At 39.2% G+C, this 14,966-nt stretch overlaps 1 pseudogene; it reads right to left on the bottom strand.

Moving 5' to 3' along the window:
- Window positions 1-215: 215 nt before the first annotated feature.
- On the bottom strand, window positions 216-968 carry LOC147898674 (uncharacterized; annotated as a pseudogene).
- Between the last annotated feature and the right edge of the window lie 13,998 nt (window positions 969-14,966).

The raw sequence follows: 14,966 nt of genomic DNA, 5'->3' as shown, positions 1-14,966 counted from the left end.
TGTGTGATGTGGCCGCACCCTAGTCCGCACCCTAGTCCAAACCACCCTACGGTGTCAAAATCCTTGTGGCAAAGGATGCAAGTGGTGGTAGGAAGCGTGGCTATGACTGGTGCATCTATGGGTGTCCTAGTCGGCACATCTACAGGAGGAGCAGGGTACAGGGCCACACTGGGGTCGATCCTATGGCGAGATGGATCACGACTAATATGTCTCAACTACAAAATATAGTGCTCTGCTCGATGGTATGCTATGCCTGTCCGAATCCTGCTCCAAATCTGCCTCCAACTATTGTACATGAGAGTCCATATCCTATCGTAATAGATGTGCCTACCAAGCAAACATGTCACGTACATGGTGAGAATGAACAAAAAAACTTCAGTTCAAAACACACAACAAAAAAATAAACTAAAATAATCAGAATAACTAACCTCGACCCTAGACTCAGCCAACAATGCCTCCAACTTTGCAATCCGTGCATCTCGAGTATCCAACTCATGCTGAGGCGGTGTAGATGTGGGAGGTAGTGTAGATGTGGGAGGCTCCATAGATGTGGGAGGTGGGGGAGGTGGAATCGAAAGTGATCTTGATAGGGCAGAGACCATGTGGTGCAAGGATGAGGCCACTGAATGAACATCCCCCCTAATCCATCCTCCAACAGCTCGCAATGCTGGTGCAGGGATAGTGTTCAGCTTTGGTGCCTCACGTCGATGCCGAACACCTGCAGTTTGATGCTCCTGACGCCCCATCCTACTATGTCCGACTCCTGATCCTAAACAGGTACTAAGGTAGTCTACCCGATGACCAAGCACAAACTTGGTGTACAGCTACATGGCAAATGACCTGGCTATCTGATGGTCGTGAGGCAATCGACCACCATTCGCAGTGAGATATCTCGGATAAATGTGTGCTGCTATGACGGGGTGCCTACAATGTAAAATATACAAGGGCAGCCCTAATCATGGTCGCATCACCTCAGTGTGACCATCCCAAAACATATCCTCTAAGGCTTGCCTGTGAGGTGACTCACGCTCAAACAACTCTCGAATGGCTCTCCAATCCAAGCCATGACCACTTATCTCTGCCTCAACTTGTGCCTAAAAGGTATCCAAAACGCCCTCAACTGTGTCTAATCAACCTAGAGCCTCAATGACTGAATCTAGACTCGCAACCAAGTGAGGGGTTTCCCTAGCATCCTGCAGTGCCCTCATCTCAGCTCTCAAAATCGCTATCTGCATGTGAACAGTGGCGCTAGAACCTGCGCGCTGGCTAGCGCATGCACAAAAAAAACACATGGAAATTAATATTCTATTTGGGTAATGAAAATTAATATTCTATTCAATGGGACTTAATAATCTATTTACGTAATTAAAACTTTTAGCTAGCCAATTTTGATTTAATTTTTGCAAAAGCTCATGATAAAGTTTCATGGAATCACATAAGTCTTTGTATTTGTCTATGTAACTATATCCATACATAGATCTACAACCTTCCCTAGTTCCCTATTTCTATAGTTTCACGTGCTACCTAAAGGGATTGCTAGCCACATGACCTACCCTCTCCTATTTGTTTGATTGATTACACTTAGTCACGTACTCCTTGATGAGGTAGGATGTCGTTGGGATTATCCTATGCACCTAACGGTAGATGGGCCAAATGTGTGGCTGTGCCTACAACAGTGCTATGTTGCAAATGCAACACATGCACTCCCTACATGCTCTAAGTTGCTCCACTCTTCAATGGAAGATGCACACATAATAGTTATTTAATGGTGTTATTAAAAAAGGGACTTAGATGTACATCCTTGGTCTTATTTGATTTTGAAATAAATTTCAAACTTTGTGTTAAAGATGCTACACTTCCCTAATTTGAAAAATAATATAAAAACTACTTTAATCTCTTTTTTAAAATAAATGAAATAGATGATTTTAAAAAATAAAATATATATGTTTTGACATTTAGATAAAAACTTCACTAACTTGAAAAATAATATAAAAGCTACTTTAAACTCTTATTTTCTTTTTTTTAATAGATGATTTTCTAAAAACAAAATTTAAACGTTTTTATATTTAATTCAAAACTTCACTAATTTAAAAAATAACATAAAAACTACTTTAATCTCTTTTTTTTTTAAAGATGATTTGAAAAAACAAAATATATTTTTTTTGACATTTAAATAAAAACTTCACTAACTTAAATAATATAAAAGCTACCTTAAACTCTTATTTTCTTTTTTTTTAAAAGATGATTTTTAAAAATAAAATGTAAACATTTTTTTATTTAAACAAAAATAGCACTAATTTAAAAAATAACATAAAAACTACTCTAATCTCTTTTTTTTTTAATAGATGATTTTAAAAAACAAAATATATATATTTTCACATTTTAAATAAAAACTTATGTAATTAAAAAAATAATTCAAAAAAACTTTAAAATGCATTTAAAATTTTGAAATATTTTATAATTAATTTAGATATTCCTATAAACTAAAATTTAAATAAATTTTCGCAAAAAAAAAAGCTACATTAAAAAAACCTTACCTGGAATCTCCCGCTCCGTCCATCTTCGTCGTTGTTCGTCAGTCATTGTCCGTCGCTGCCGCAATTCTGTCGAGCTCCTACAAATCCATCGATTTCGATGAGGAGGAGCTCGATCGAGGTTTGAAGAATGAGGGGGGGGGTCCCTCTCTTTATATACGAAAATGTAGGGTTTCACTACCTCGATCGAGGTATCTCACATGCCCAATACACATCGATCTAGCATACCTCGATCGAGGTATAGACATGCCACGATACCTCGATCGGGGTATATCACATGTCACACACACATCGCTCCATCATACCTCGATCGAGGTATAAACATGCCACGATACCTCGATCGAGGTATTTCACATGCCACATACACATCGTTCCAGCATACCTCGATCGAGGTCTGGACCTGCCACGATACCTCGATCGAGGTATGTCAGCTGCCAGCACAGTACATGTCAGATGCCACATACCTCGATCGTGGTATCGGACATGTGGCCAAGTCATCGGTCCAGCATACCACGATCGAGGTATGTGGACTTGCCACGGTACGTCGATCGAGGTATGTCATATGCCATGTCGGATGCCACATACCTCGATCGTGGTATTTGAAACGACCGATGTCATCTATCCACAATACCTCGATCGAGGTATGTGGACTTGCCACAATACCTCGATCGAGGTATAGGTGGCTTGCCACGATACCTCGATCGAGGTATAAGCTCGGTTTAGTGAAAGGAAGTTTAGGACCTCGATCGAGGTATTGGCTTGGCTCAGTTATCATCGTGTGCGAATTTCATTGGAGATGATACCTTGATCGAGGTATTTTACACCGAAGCAAAACCTTTGTATTTTCAGTCGAGGGGGTGTCACACTCACCCGAAAGTGGTTTGGAAGTGGACACCCTTAGCTTGCTACCTCTCGTGTGTGTGTGTGTGTGTGTGTGTGTGTGTGTGTGTGTGTGTGTGTGTGTGTGTGTGTGTGTGTGTGTGTGTGTGTGTGTGTGTGTGTGTGTGTGTGTGTGTGTGTGTGTGTGTGTGTGTGTGTGAGAGAGAGAGAGAGAGAGAGAGATGGTCTAATCTTGATAATAATATTTAGAGCCACAACATCATATGGGTAGTGATAGCAAAGTAAGTATGCACCCTTTTTGTACTGAAATGCAACAGTTATCACTCTTTCGCTCACATGCAAGCCTAGTGGCCATCACTCTTTCCCTACAAGCTACACATGTTTGTCATCTCCATCTTCTTCCTGCAAGCACTTGTTGTTCTTCCCTAAAAGCTTTGCACGTCATCCTTTAATTTGTAGGAATAAAAGGGGACAATTCATTGAATACATTTCAAATAAGAAAATAAACATTTTAAAACTGTTTTAAGTTTTTAAAAAATTGGATAAACTACTGCAACTTAGGTTTTACATGGGAGATATGCATTCTTCCCTTCCATTATTTTTTGTCTATTTCCCCTATATTCTTTCATAACAATAAACATGAAAATATATTTCACATATATTCTTTCATAGGAATAAACATGACAAGATATTTGTAGATCAACCTCAAAGAAGTAAAAGAATTGATCAAGGCTAATTCATGTAGAAAGACTTTGGTCGATGCTTATATCTTTAAGCATAATGCTCAAAAGAAAAGTGATAAATCACGTAAAAGTATTACAAAAAAATAAAATATATTTCAGCATAATGATCAAAAAATCTAAAAGTATTACAAAAAGAATAAAATATGAGAACTCAAGATCCCTCTCTCTCTCTCTCTCTCTCTCTCTCTCTCTCTCACATCATGTATAGCTTTAATTTTTTGAATATGAGGTAGGGTCCAAGAGCTTTTATGCTATATTGTCATTTCTCTTTTGAATTGCATATTACATTGATGTTTACACACTCACGAGTGCGCGCGCATGCATACATGCATGCACAAATGTGCACACACTTGTGCATAATTAGGCATACATATGTGTTGAAATTTATTAGTATTTGGATTGATAAAATCCATCATGTTATCTTTTGAAATTGTTCATCATGGTGTGCTACAAAAAGCATAATGGAAATTAAATGAAACTTCAATACTAGTACCTATAATCATGGTAAACAACGTGGAACATGTTGGAGAAAGATTAGTATAAACAAACAATAATCTAGTGAGATTTCTGCTTTTAATAACATTCCTATGGAGGCTCATTACTTTATTATACGTTGTATGTGTTATTTAACTCATGATAAGGTTTGAATTGCAACTCATATTTGTAAATCGAATTGATTTTACAATTGAGTTAATGATTCTTTGAGTTGAAGAGCTTAACTTTCAATGCTATTAAGTTCGTTGATTTAGAGATGAACTTTGAATGTGTAAGCTAAGTCTAGTGCTTTCTATATTTACTTTATGCATACATTGCCTTCATGGATATGGTGGACTTGCTCAAAAAGCCTTGGCCCTTGATTGGGGGAAAACAACCTTGGGCCTTGGAGGAAATTATAAGGAAAACGAAAGCGTTGAAATGAGATATATATAATTATTATTTATTAATTTAAAGAAAAACCACACCAAGTATTATTCTAAATTGAATATTGTTGAGAGTTAACAAACCTCACGGTATTCTAGAATTGAAAGTTACTCACACTTCTAGATCTCTTGACGTCGATTAGATGTTGATAGTTTCCCAGATGGAACCTTCTATACAACAGCTTTTACTTTTTGGCGATAGACTAGTCATAGGATATAGCATGCTTGACAATTTATGTATGCGGCCTATGGCCAAAACTTCGCTCAAGTGCAACTAATCTTCGATTATAGCTGAGCTTGCCGGGGGGCTGAAACTCCGGCGATTTGGAGGGGAGCGACGCAACTTAGGTAGCAGCGCGAGCTCCTTTACCGATGGATTATTGTTTTCGAGGGGATAGCATACGGAAAGCCAGATTGTGTAGCGTAAAGCTCCATCCATGGGAGCACTAAACACGAGATTGAGATGGGCGGGGGAACCGAAGAGCGTAAAGCGAACCCATGTAAACGAATCAGTGAGCGAGTGAAGGAGGATAATATATAAAACAGTGTGGCGAACGCTGAAGCGAAGCAATAGAACCGAGACTGGCTTTTGAGAAAGCAAAGAAGGTGTTACTCACAAATTCAAAAGAAATTTGTGATTGCTAGAATAAGATGGGAGACAACCAAGGCAACATAAGGCAAGGAGCTGGTTCTAGGGGCATGCAACGTGAAACTCCCTATGCTAGATTGACTTTGCAACCCACTCCTAGTACTTAGCACGCAAATTGTTGAATACTCAATAGTGGAAATTTTACAAGATGCCTCAATTGTTGAATACTCAATGGTGGAACTTTCTCAAAGACCATCACCATACCTCGTATCTAGGCGCACATCTTGGATCTTGCCCTATAACTTTGGCTTAGCCATCTCCTACCCACATACTTTCCTCCAAATCTATGTTTTGGATTTCGAAAACTCACTTATTGAGAGGCCTAAAATACACATCATGCTGCCACATCTACTAAAATACAAGTGCTACCAGTTTCCCTATGATGGCCCGTGGCACAACTATAACATGACCATTTCTATCTTCCGATTCATTTAGGGATGTGTTTATCCACCATGCTAGGAGCTTGGGAAATGAGCCAATCAAATTATAATATGCCCTAGTGCTCATGTTTGCATGCTATCCCTGAGTCAACGGTCAAGAATCGCAATGGATTCTTACAAAATACTTTACACTCAAAGGACCACTACCATACCACACCACATGTGGCATGCCACTTTGTTCTTAAAGCAATATCAGGCTTAATGCATGTGAAGGTCAAGGGCATGACATGTGTCACATAAACTTTCCAAGTTACAACACGTCCTAATTTGTGGGGATGATTGGTGGGAGTTAGGGGTACACTGGGACATGCTATCAATGGTCATTGCAAATTGTTTATGTCAGCCCAACTTCACAAGGTGTAATATACATGCATCTCCAACCACTTAAAATCCCAATGCCTACTTTTCAAGGATTTTCCATGATTTTTCAAAAAAAACAAGGGCATCAACGTAACTGAGAATATTTTCCCAAGAAATTAGCATTGCAATATATATTCACATTGGGTATTTCTAGCATATCCATTCTTGAAAAATGTAAACAATAAAGTTGTTGAAAATTGGATGGGAAAAAAGAAATGTTCCTTACAACAAGCCATTTACATAGTTGATGAACATAACACATAAAAGAAAGTTTGATATTATCAAGCCCAAGAGAAAACCTTGGCTTCCTTGTGTCACATTCTTGATTGCAGGGATGCACATGTGTGTAGATGATGCATAAATTGACGTAGATTGGCCCTCTAAATAGGGTGGAAGGAGTGCCCATGTGAGTTTATTTTTTGTGAGACTCTTCTCTGCATGCTTCACACAAGCCACAATCCACATACGTGGAAATGCCCATACTCACACACCATGTATGGCACGAGAGGGTGCAACCCTCATGCCTCTTGGGATCACATCCCTGGGGCATACCCCATTATTCTACCCTTAGCCTATGACTCTTTATGCCTACCATTGATTAATGCAATACCCATGCACAACGCTGCCCTTTCCTAACCATCCTAGGACCTAATACATACATGCATATTTTATTATATTCAATTGGCTAGTTTATAATAATACAACCATAGGTTAATCGCCAAATTCCCTAGAATGATTAACTAGGATCTAATACAAAATAATCATGTCATGACATGTCCTCTTGCTTAGAAAAGTAGATGTCCTCATCTGTGTGCCTTTAAATAATCTTTAACAAGTGCAGCCCTGGTAATCCTACAAGTGATCTTCATCGAGCCATTGACCATCTTCCATAGGATATCCTTTAAACTTTACCAAATATCGAGATCTCTGTGTCCTCGAATTGTCTTTATATGCCTTTTGTCAATCTTTAAAAGAACCTCAAAAGAACCCAATCTCCCTTCTCATAATGTACATGCTTACACTTCTAATTCGTAGCCTTCTTGTACACTTCTTGAGCTTGTACACTTCTCTTGAATGTGTGATTTAACGTGTGTACGTACTTCCTGCACATCTTTAGCAAACTAATTAGCTGCCAAAATCCTATCTCCTAAATTTGCAATGGGTGTGGGAAGGACTTGGCCATAGATGATCTCAAATGGTGCCTTGTGGGTAGCAGAATGGGTAGAGTTGTTATACACAAACTCTAATAAAGGTAAATATAATTCCCATAGGGTAGGATTGTCATTACGTAACAGCTGGATAACAGCTTGGTTAGCTATTTCACTTTGTCCATTAGTCGAATGGTGATATGTAGTGGAGAATTGCAATTTTGTTCCTAAGTTCTCGAAAAGAGCTTGCCAGAATTGGCTTTGGAACTTGGGATGATTATTTGATGTAATGGATTTAGGTGATCCATGTAATCTAAAGATTTCTTTAATAAATAACTTAGCGGTTTCTATGGCAGTGATGTTCTTCTTACATGGAATGAAATGGGCCTGTTTACTAAGCTTATCTATAACGGTAAGGATTTGCTCATTTTGTGTCCTTGTCTTTGGGAATACTGACACAAAGTCCATAGTAATATGCTCCCATCTCTCGCTAGGTATGGGTAATGGTTGGAGTAATCCTGGTGTCTTACCATGATCACTCTTTACTTTTTGACAAGTTAAGCACTGTTGGACTAAAGTAGTTACATCCTTCTCAATCCTGACCATAGAAATATCTTTCAATTCTATCAATGGTTCCTCTAATATCTCTATGTCCAGAATAGGGACTACTATGCATCTCTTCAAAAACTAGGGATCTAAAAGTGGAGGGTACACAAATGAAACGTCCTCTAAGAAGATACCCATCATAAATTGCATATCCCTCTAAGCACCTTGTCCTTGAAGTAACGCATCATAGATAGTCCCAAATTCTTTATCACCTTTGTAGGCATCCTTTATTGCACTAAGAGATTCTTCTCTCACTATGAAGATAGTTTACACTCGGTCTACGACTTAGTGCATCTACCACTATGTTCTCCTTACCAGGTTGATATTCTAACTCAGGTTGTCCAAACCCTTGAAGATATTCTGCCCACTTGATTTGCTAGGGTGAAACTATTGGTTGAGAAAACAAATGCTTAATACTATGATGATCTATCTTAACCTTGGAGTCGGATCCATAATGATAATGTCACCTTAACTTCAAAGCATGAACTATGGCTAATAGTTCCTTCCCATACGTGCTATACTTTAATTCAGCACTTTGAAGTTTTCGACCTTCAAAGCCTATGGGATATTCCTCTTACGTTAGTATGGCTCCAATAGCATCTATACATATGACAAAGAAAGGCTTATCAAAATCTGGCAAAACTAACACAGGGCTAGTCATTAAAGCAACCTTCAAATTCTCAAAGGCATTCGAATGTCTATCACCCCAATGATACATTGATTGATTCTTAAGTAGATCAGTAAGTGGTGATGCAATCTAAGAGAAATTCAAGTTGAATCTCCTATAATAGCTACATAAACCAAGGAAAGATCTTAGTTCATGTACATTTGTCGGGACAGGCCATTCCTTTATAGCTTTCACCTTGGTTGGATCAACCTGAATTCCATGTTCATTGATGACATGGCCTACATATTCTATTTCCTTCTTAAAGAACTCACTCTTTTTTATATTCAAGAAGAGTTGGTTCTCACGAAGCAATTCCATCACATGTGCAAGGTGTTGCTTGTGTTCTTCTTCATTTTGGCTATAAACTAAAATATCATCAAAGGACACAACTACAAACTTGCCTATGTATGGTTGAAGAACTCTTCTCATTAGCCTATAAAAGGTAGCAGGTGCATTAGTCAACCCAAAGGACATAACTACAAATTCATAATGTCATGTTTATGTCCTAAAGGCAGTCTTATGCACTTCTTCTTCCCTTATCCTAACTTGATGATATCCTGACTTTAAATCCAATTTGCTAAATACCTTGGCACCCTTCAAGGACTCTAACAAGTCGTCAACTCTAGGTATAGGAGACCTATTCTTAATTGTCAACTTGTTAAGGGCTCTATAATCAATACACGTCCTAAAGGTTCCATCCTTTTTTACCAAAAGGACTGGAGCCCCAAAAGGCAAACTACTTGGCCTGATTAGACCTTTCTATAGCAAGTCCACAACTTGATTTTCCACATCCTCTAGCTCTACCTTATTCATTTGATAGGGAGCTCTACATGGAGAAGAGGACCTTGGAATCAACTCAATAGTATGATCTTTGGGTCTAGAGATAGGCAACTCATGCCGATCGTCACTAGCAAATCGATCATCAAATTGCTTATGGAGCTCTAAATGTTGATGTTCTTGATTACTATGTTCGGGCTTCACTTCCCTAACATGTATCACACTACAAATCACTCCCTTTTGTAACTCTCTTTTAGATCTAGTATGAGATATGAGTGTAATATGGGAAATATCTCATTCACCTTTTAATGTGATCCTCGTACCTTGGTGCTCAAAGGTACAAGTATGTTTCCTTACATCCATAGATGGTTGGAAATCATACCTCTAAGAATTTCCTAGGATCATATCAACTTCCTACATAGGAGCACGATCTTCATACATTTGGATCTTGAAGAAAAATTTCTTGAATTTAGAAGTACATTGCTCTTCATTCCCTCTAAACACACCACTTATACTCATATCCCTCAAAGGTCATTTCTTAGCTTTGACTATATTAGCCAACCTATCTGAGATAATATCATAGTTACTACCATCATCCATGAGGAAAATGATACATTGACCCCCAAGATATCCATGTAACTTAAATAAGTCATGTCGACCAAAGGTCAAATGCAAACTAGCATTATTGGTCTTTTTATTATTTTCAATATTTTTACAAGAAGGTTCACCCTCTTGCTTAGGGTGAGAAGCCCTAGTTATATTGGCAAAGTGCTTAACTGATATTACTTCAAATGAACCTCCCTTTTATAGGTGAGGGTACTTACATCCATATGCTTGCTCACATGTGGGATATCTCCTCCATGCCATGTGGTAACTTGCCCCCTTTACTCATACCTTTGCTCTACATGTGCTCATGGCACCATAACTCTCAACAAAGTTAGCATCTGAGGCACATCTTTTGAAGTTTAATTTATGAAAAAATTTGTCTATCCATTGGTACTATGCTCTTGGGGCCTGTTTTAGCCTGTACAAAGCCTTCTTGAGCTTACATACCTTGTTCTCAGAAAGGGGGGCCTCAAACCGTGGTGGCTGAGCTACGTACACCTCCTCCTTGAGGTCACCATTCAAGAATGCTGATTTAACATCCATTTCATAAACTAGCCACTTTTTGAGCAACCATTGATAGTACTATGCGAATAGTGATCATCTTGGCAGTCGAGCGAAAGATTTTCACTTGATGATAAAGTGGAAGAGCTCTTCTCTGCCTCCACTACATGTGGCTACTCCTTGAACACCACATCACGGTTTGCTATGATCTTCTTTGCCTCTCGGTCATACGACTTATAGGCTTTCTTCTCATCACAATAGCCTAAAAAGATAGATTTGGTGCTTTTTGGTTGTAGCTTGTTTCTCTCTTTGTCTGGTACATGCACATAGCATTCACACCCAAACGTTTTGAAATGGGAGACAAATGGCTTCTTACCGCTATAAGCCTCATGTGGTGTTTTACCTTTGAGTGCCTTTGTATAGCTGCGATTAAGGATGTAAACTGTAGTATTGATAGCCTCAACCCAAAAGTGGTTTGGTAGTCTAGCACCTTTCAACATACACCTCCCCATCTCCACGATGGTCCACATTCATTCAATAAATGAATTTTGCTGAGGCGTATGTGGTGTCATCATTTGTCGCTTGATCCCTTTGCTCTTGCAAAAATCTCCAAAATCTGTAGAAACAAACTCACCACCACCATCCGATCTGATTTTCTTCACTTTTCTCCCTGTTTCATTTTCAACAAGCTATAGCCATTCTTTTAGTTTACCAAAAGCTTGAGCTTTTTTGCGAAGAAAGTACACCCACATCTTCCTACTATAGTCGTCGACAATCAATAAAAAATAGTAAGATCCCCCCAAGGCCTGTGTAGGCATCTTACCGCACAAGTTAACATGCACCAACTCTAGAGGAGCGTTTGCTCTATTCTTGCTTTCTTGTAGGAATGCCTTTCTCTGTTGCTTGCCCATCATGCAAGCTTCACACGCTTCTTTGATTTCTGTTGCTGCAGGTAAGTGAGCAACCATACCTTGCTTCTGCATCTCCTTCAGCACTGCCAATCCGACGTGGCCGAATCTTTCGTGCTTAAGTCTGCTTGTGCCCACTCCAGGGGTGGCTATAAGAGCACTTAGCTCATATAGGTTGTTCCTCCTTACTCCTCTGCCAACAAGATTGTCAGCACTATCTAGAATTTTTGTTCCTATCTTGTTGAACCTCACATCATGGTCAAGGTCAGTAATGGAAGTAACTGATAGCAAATTTCTCTTGATTTGTGGAACATACAGCACATTAGATAGTTTCTTAACATCTCCATTTATAGAAACAAATGAAACCGTATCTGTACCCTCAACAGGGCATTTTGCATTATTACCAACTGTCATGGTGATGGGTTCCTATAGAGGCTACATCCATGGAACAATATAGACCCTTCTTACAGGTCATGTGACAGGAGGCACCACTATCCACCAACACCCATGAATTAGTGGTTGAAGCTTCTTGAACTGAGGAACACTCTTCCTCAATGGCCATAAATAGACCCAACTCTGCTTCCTTTGTATTATAGCTATCTCTTTCCCCTTATCTATCTTCTTCAGGGTACCATTCTAGTAGAAGCATTCTCCCACTTCTTCTTGCCGCCCTTCTTCTTTTTGTCACCACTAGTAGAGGACTCACCTTTGGTGGAGGAACCACCTTTGCCATTTGCAGTGGCAAAGAATGCAGCATCCCTATTGCCGCCTCCATCTCAAGCTTTAAGCCTCAATTCCTCCTCCATAAGTAAAGCACATAACTCCTCAAATGACAATGGTTGGGGTCTCACCTGAGTGTTAAGCGCTGTTACCAGTCCATCGAACCTTGGTGGACATATCCGGAGACACTGCCGAGCTAGCTCTTCGCTAGTCTTTTGTATCTTAGCACTAGCCATCTAGTCACGTAGATTTTTTATTCGGGTTATGAACGCCTCTGCTCTCTCCATTAAACTTCTTCGTTTGCAAGCTGATTCTCTAGGTTTTGGATTTTTGTCTAATTCTACGTCTCATACTAACTCTTCCATATGTTAGGCCACAGTTGCCTTATATGTATGCTGAATCAAGGTCAAAACACTATCAATAGTACTTGTAACCAAGGCACACAGAGCATCTACGTTCCTGCATTTCCAAGCTCATAGAAGGTTGACATTAGGAGTTTTCCTATTCCCTGGATTTTCTGGGTCAGGGGTTCCTTGTGGTTCTGTGTCAACAATCTTTATTACTGTCTCCAGAAGCTCATATGAATCCAGAATAGCAGTAATTTTAAACTTCCACAATGTAGTTCATACCATCTAGCTTGCCTTCAGTGAAGGCTAGTGGGCAAATCCTCAACACCTGGATTGTTGGTGGGGCAGTAGCAACTGCTCGAGCCGCTTCTTGTTGGGCCGCTTCCTATTGCCATCGCTCCGTATGTTGTTGAAGCCCTCACCTCTCTTCTATTCTTTGATCCTTAGAGCCACCTGGGCTCTGATACCATGTTAAATTATATGCCGCAACAGAATAGAAACTCAACAAAGAATAGAGAGTACACAACAAACTAGAGAGGAACAAAATTTTCCTTCAATACTGATGTAGTACATATGATGGCTCCATCCACCCAAAGAGCAAGGATGACAAAAACAGCACCATCATGTTTGACATATAAGTTTGGGTTAGAGAAACAAGAGTTGAAGCCTTGAGAAGTGAGAAACTAATCAATTTTCATGTACCAAGAATGGGAAGCTTGTTTTAGACCATAAATAGCACAGTGAAGGCAACAAACAAGATGGTCGTGACTAGGAAGTATGGACCCTTCTGGCTGCTCCATATAAATCTCCTCTTTAGATCTCCATTCACAAAAGTAGTTTTCACATCCATTTGATGAATCTCCAAATCAAATTGAGTAGAAAAAGCCAAGAGTACCCAAATGCTTGTACTATGAACAACGGGTGAAAATGTATCATGATAATCAACTCCTGTAATTTGTGAGTATCCCTTTGCAACCAAACAAGTTTTAAACTTGTCAAAAGAACCATCGGCTTTGGTTTTGGTTTTATAAACCCACTTACATTTGATAGGAGTACAACCAAGAGGTACCCATGTACCTTTAGAGATTAAAGAATCATATTCAACTTCCATGGCCTCTTGCCATTGACTCTTTTGCATAGAAGAGATAGCTTCTGTATAAGTAGTAGGGCCTTCATGAGCAACCATTGCATGATCAATGATGTCAAAGTCATCAACACAATCAGGAGAACCATGTTCAAAATCAATAGGCAGATCAGCATAAATATCAACACTATCATCATAAGCCTGTGTGTATGTAGAATGCAAACCAAGATTGTCAACACATTGCTCTGCAGATGGAGTAGCAATGATGCCATCAGTGATGCCATCAGATGAAGGGGTAGTAATGACATCAGAAGTAGAATCATTATCAAATAGAAAAGGAAAGGCAGTAAGCAAGAACTCAATATCCTCTACATCCTCGGTAGACCATGTCCCTCCCAATGACTGCTCATTGAATATGGCATCACGATTGATTATCACCTTCTTAGAAGAGGGATCATAGAATTTATAACCTTTAGAATTAGGAGAATATCCAATGAATATGACCTTCAAGCCAAAAGGATCTAGCTTTTTCCCATGTCTCTTTTGGTACATGAATATAAGCAATAAAGCCAAAAGTTCAAAATGTGATACAGAAGGAGTCGACCTTGTCCAAGTTGTGATTGGTATCTTACCAGAAGCTGCAGTTGTAGGAAGATGATTTTGCATCTAGATGGCTGTCAGAATTGCTTCTTCCCAAAAGCTCCAAGATAATCCTAAATGAAGGAGCATACATCGCATAGCATCAAGAGAAGTGTGATTCTTATGCTCTGCAGCACCATTTTGTTGAGGAGAGTATGGAATAGTATATTCATGATGAATATCACACTCAATGCAATAATCATAAAAAAGATTAGAAATATATTCTCCACCGTTGTCACTATGAAGGGTCTTGAAACGAAAACCATTATGAAGTTCCGCAACTATTTTATATTGTTTGAAGCCTTAATTGTGGGGATATCTCAAGGTGTATGCCTCAGGCACACCTTATGTTTAGGATGATTGAGAGAATCTAGGAGCAGATTGAGGAGATGATTGTGGAGCTCTGAAGTCATCAGTGATGTCAGTGAGCATGTATGAGGTGCCTACTTAAGGACCTCACTCTTCTTCATTCTACAA

Source organism: Dipteris shenzhenensis, chromosome 9 (genome assembly GCF_047967505.1).
Source record: "Dipteris shenzhenensis isolate YYH24624 ecotype China chromosome 9, Dip_SZ_1.0, whole genome shotgun sequence".
NCBI lineage: Eukaryota > Viridiplantae > Streptophyta > Polypodiopsida > Gleicheniales > Dipteridaceae > Dipteris > Dipteris shenzhenensis.
The sequence above is the reverse complement of the archived record's forward strand: the minus strand, read 5'-3'. Positions and strand labels throughout refer to the sequence as shown.